Below are 5,442 nucleotides of genomic sequence, written 5' to 3'. Positions count from 1 at the left end.
GAGCCACAAAATGGATGCCGTGAAGGTAAAAAAAAATATATATATATATATATATAAGTGACTTTTGCTATCTCGCAAAACTTTTGTGTTCCAGGCTCCAGCAACGGGAAAAATGGCGTTCGCTCACAACTGGAAATAATATGTAACATATATTTTTTCTTTGGAATATAACATATATATATATACATATATAAGTACTTTTCACAGTGCATGCCAATGGCATAACTAAAAAAAAATTTTTTGCTTAATAAATTTGTACAAATTTGATAATCACTTTGGGGCTTCCTTTTTTTCTTTTTTCTTTTTTTTCATGTATGGCGGACATCATATGGTGTTGTATGTTTTTATTTTCTTTTATCCGGAAGTTTTCTTTCCTAAAACGTTTTGTTTCTAAAAAAAAAAAAACAATAGGCTATGTTGTTTTTAGTGTGCTTTATAAATACAATTATTTATTTATTGATCAAGAACTTTTCACAGTGCATGCCAAGATGGAACAGTATAACCAAAAATGATTCATATAAAGTCAACTCGTAGTAATAGGATGCAGAAACAATTTGTTCTGTTATTGGTTAAACATTATAAATGGTATAAGAAAAAAATCAATCCGCATCTTATTCTTTTTAAGTCCAAACTGGAGAAAAACACGCTCATTTTTTATTTTTTTTCATCTGAACTAGCTCTGCTTTTCTCTTTGCAATGCATTTTGATTGTTCAAGTGATAGTTTAGTCAAACAGAGTAGAAAACGAGTCATTAAACGGTGAATTTAAAGTGTGCAACCAGTGGACACCTACTTTCCCATAATGCCATGGGAGCTGATTTGAAAAGATGAAAATAAAAAAATGACAGAGAATTGTAAGCAGAGCATCTCTCAAATAGAGTGTTTCCTCGTGGTTAATTTACTTGTTTAACAACAACAGAGAAAGTATTTACGTGGTTATTGTTAGTATGTCAATGTGACGTACAGGTTAAAGGACAATGCTAAGATGACGGATGCAGTATGTCCAGGAAAGGGCACATTTAGGGAAGTACATTGAATTCAGTACATACTCTAAAATGGGAATTCAGAAATGTGGAGTAGCATACTAGCACTTTACTCCGTTCTATTTGTGTCTCTTTTCTGTTATATAGTAGAAACAGTGTGAGTAGTAGGCTACAGTATGCTAGTAGGCCCATGCTATTCTGAATTCAGCTCATGTTTTTAAATTGAACTGAAAACACAAATCAGTGAAATCATTGTGCCCTCTAGTGGAAGAAATAAAACATTTTTATCAAACAGTTCATTAAATGTGACTGATCACTCTCAGGAATATGTCTGTGTGTTATTTTAGTGTCATTGTTAAATTTATAAGTTATTATATAAATTATATGTTTTGTAATTTTTATAAATTTTTTATAAGACTGCATATTTTTGAAATTATTTTTTTTTATTAGTTTTAGTTATTTTAGTACTTCAAGTTAAATTAAATGAAAATGAGAAATGTTGCCAGCAGTGTTGGGGGTTGCTCATTGTAAGTAACGCAAATTATGTAATCAGATTACTTTCCCCAAGTAACTAAAGTAACACATTACTTTCAAATTTACAACAAAATATCTGAGTCACTTTTTCAAATTAGTAGCAAAAGTTACTTTGTTTTCCCATTAATTCTCTGACAGCTCTCCTGTTTCCATGTTGACGCACTTCCTTCAGCCTGAGGCTTATTCCTTTTTTTTTTCTTTTTTTTTTCACAATTGTGTTGTGAAAGGGCACTTACAGTTGCCAAAAATATAACTTTTGGGTTTTTTTGTAATTAAAAAACAAATAAGCAAGCCCGGCAGGTGACAAAAAGTAATGCAAATGTAATGTAATGCATTACTTTTCATAAAAAGTAAGTAAGTAATGTAATTAGATGCTTTTTTATGGAGTAAGTTATTTAACTTTTATTTCTATTAAAATTTGTATGGTTTTAATTTAAGTTTTAGTTAATGATAATGACCCTATCTGCAGCAGATGGAAAAACATTATTTTATTTTTTTTGCATGTTATGTTGCATACAACAATCAGCTAACCAAACAGCGTTCGTTCATTCTCGATATAGTTCTCTACTCACTGTAAATACTGATTAAACCAAAACATCCAGACACACAGCAGATGAGACATCTTCTAGTCCTTTATTCTGTCCTCTGCTGTTTAACAGCTTCTAAAGCTCTTTTCTCCACAACAGACTGTGAGCTTCCAAGAAGAATGGAAAGGTGAGCCTTCAGAGTCCCCACAAGGATAGCTGACCAGACATGTGTGTGTGTGTGTGTGTGTGTGTGTGTGTGTGTGTGTGTATAGGCTATATTCTACCAATATATTTTTTTATTGTTTTAAAATTATTTTGAAAATATAAATATTTTTTAAAGAATATATTTAGTCCTCCATATATTTCAATCCAAGAAAATCACAGTCACATATGTTACATTTGAAGAAAAATGTCTTGTTGTCTATAACATATGTGAACATATAACACATTTGAATAAAATAAAAGTTCAATTGAATTAAAATAAGTCATGAATAAAGCCTAAATGTAGGCTACTATAAGATTAGAAATGCATTTTCTTGCTCCTGAAATACATTTTGAAATATATTTTGGTAGGCTATATGAAGTTTGAAAGTAAATATATTTTCAATGTAAAAAAAATAATTTTATTGAGCTTCACTGTTTACAATATGTCAAATATATTTTGGTCAGACAGATTTATTGATTGATTGACCTACAGAAAACAAAGTTTGGGGAAACTAAGTGCAGTAAACAGTAAAACCGTTTGCACTATTAACCAGTGTGTTCATGAATATTATAGCCTAATAAATAATAATAATAATAAATAATATGATAAGAAATAGGCCTAACAGTTTGCAGTATTTTAAGCAGCATAGCGTATATAACACCGGAAGTCTCGCACATTTAAGTTACAAAATGGCAGCGCTGGCGCTTACGTTAAAAATAAGGTGGATATTATTTGTTTATTTATACTGCTCGCGGTATTTTACTTTGTACAACGTGTACAATACTTTATCAAACATGTAATACAATACAATGCTATGAAACTGCAGTTTTTGACATGTTCAACTCTAAATCGAACTATTTCTAGCACAATTCCCACATGAAAAAATACTATAGTAATTTATAGTAAATACTGTAGTATTTTTGAACCATACTATAGTCAAGTACTTCTGTTTTCCTGGATTTACCCCTTTAGTCTTGCCCCTTTTGATTCTGTTCGCCGTTCGTCGACCTTCGCTAGCCCTAGGATTATTCTTGTGTCTTGCCCGCCATATACCTGTTTGCCATTTGTTCGACCCTGCCTGTGTTTCTGACCTCTCTGCTGAATAAAGCTTGCATATGGATCCGCACGTCTCACGTCTTGTCAGCCCCGTAACAGTAGTACTATAAACAAATTACTTTACCCAAAGCTGTACTAAGTTTTCTACAACTGTAGCCCACATAAAAAAATACTATAGTAATTTATAGTAAATACTATAGTGTTTTTGAACCATACTATAGTAAAGTGTATTATACTGTGTATATATTATAGTATTTACAACACTTTGTTAACGAATGCTACAGCATACTGTAGGTTAACTATAGTGAACTGATAAACTGTAATAAATACTGTAGTATACTTCAGTTTTTACTACAGTAAACTGTAGTGTATTGTAATATAATATACCCTATAGTTGTAGAAAACGTAGTACAGTATTGGGTACAGTCATTTGTTTATATTACTATAGTTATTACAGCAACTATAGAATTACCACAACAAATTAATTCAAGTACTTTACTATAGTATGGTTCAAAAATACTATAATATTTACTATAAATTACTATAGTATTTTTTCATGTGGGTTATACTACAACACTACAGTTTACTGTAGTAAAAACTAAAGTAGCTATACTACAGTATGTATTACTGTTTATCAGTTCACTATAGTTAACCTACAGTATGCTGTAGCATTCATTAACAAAGTGTTGTAAATACTATAATATATACAATATAATACTATAGTATGCTTCAAAAACACTATAGTATAGTATTTTTTGATGTGGGAAGCATTGAAATGTAAGCGATTCTGTCGCTCGCTTGAGGATTGAAGCTGTATCTCACACACGTTATTTCTGTGAGGCGGCTGGACCAAGATTAGGTCACGTGTGAACAGATTTAAGTTCATTTCAGTCCCTGAACCCTTGAAATGTTGTTAAAAAGAAGCAGTTTTAGTCACAAGGGAGAAAATTATTAAGGTTCAGCGAAAGCAGCATCAAGTCAAACAACTGTTCTCCGCCTCGCTCGTTCGTTGCGCAACTTTCTGAGGCGTTGGAGAGGAAGCTTCCCAAACGCGGAGAGGATATTGCAAAATGCGCTTTCTCAAATATCCCTGTGACTTTGGAGAAGTGGCACGACAGTCCGGTCATATACGTGCTCTCTAGTGTCCGATGAAGAAGACACGATAAGAATGTGTACTTGACTCAAGTACAAGGCGAGTTTTTACTGAAGGAGAGCATGATGCTTTGGGAACGACTGTAGGTAAGACGCTCGTTCACTAGATCCCCGTTTGTTTTTGTTTTTTCGAAGCAAACGCGGTGACTTGCACCATCTGTGCTGCTATATTGTGTGATTCATTTATATCCATGACTTGACCTCCCTGGGTTTTGTTTCTGAGCTTTCCCAGATTTCCTCTGTAAACATGCGGTGAGGTCAAATCCTTACCTAGCATTTAACTTGATGAATGAATGTTCAACAGATGCCTGTGTATTTTTACATCAGAACTTTGATTTACACTGGCAGTCACAATTTGGACACACTTGGTCATGCTTTATTATGACTTCTTTCCACATTTTAGAATGACAGCAAAGCTATGGATAGAATAAGCTATGGAAATGTCACACAAAATTCTTTTATATTTAAGTTGCTTTGTCTGGATTTCAGCATATTTATCAGCCAACTTCATAAGGTGCATCATGGCATGCTTTTAATTAAACACTAATGAAGGCGGAGCATACATGTGCTGCACAAGTAATGATGCTTTTACTTCTCATATTTGACTTTTTTTATTTAATGTAAATTTTAGTTGCATGAAAAAATTCAAACATAGACAATTTAACACTATTGCATTCATTTACCAAGCGTTTCAACCATTTAAGCAGAAGCCTTAAAGTCTTTAATATCGTGAGCAACATCAATTCACTCAAGTGTGGACAATGGGGCAGACAATAGGAAGTGGTTGATTTGTGGCTTTGATATTGTTTTATTTGATTGCACTCTAGTTATGCAAGAGTCATTAAAGCTGAAGTCATCAGCAATGTTTTCATGCACCTCATCCACAGTATTTTTTAAATTTAAATTCACATATACTTGCAATCCATTTATTTATTTATTTATTTTATTCTGTTCTACTGGCTTTGATATAACATTTTTAAATAATA

At 32.5% G+C, this 5,442-nt stretch overlaps 1 protein-coding gene across 2 annotated transcripts in view; it reads left to right on the top strand.

The window, feature by feature from the left end:
* Positions 1 to 4,370: 4,370 nt before the first annotated feature.
* Positions 4,371 to 5,442, top strand: part of LOC107722706 (interleukin-1 receptor type 1-like) — a 24,052-nt gene continuing 22,980 nt past the window's right edge. The window contains exon 1 of one of the 2 annotated variants that reach the window (XM_016531180.1): positions 4,371 to 4,539. The gene's annotated coding sequence lies outside the window, so the exon portion shown is untranslated. Of the gene's footprint in view, positions 4,544 to 5,442 lie in introns of both variants that reach the window. The other variant, XM_016531179.1, reaches the window with a different exon arrangement.

The sequence above is a fragment of the Sinocyclocheilus rhinocerous genome, unplaced genomic scaffold (assembly GCF_001515625.1).
Source record: "Sinocyclocheilus rhinocerous isolate Xijiao unplaced genomic scaffold, SAMN03320098_v1.1 scaffold1806, whole genome shotgun sequence".
Taxonomy (NCBI): domain Eukaryota; kingdom Metazoa; phylum Chordata; class Actinopteri; order Cypriniformes; family Cyprinidae; genus Sinocyclocheilus; species Sinocyclocheilus rhinocerous.
This window is presented reverse-complemented; position numbering and strand designations above follow the sequence as displayed.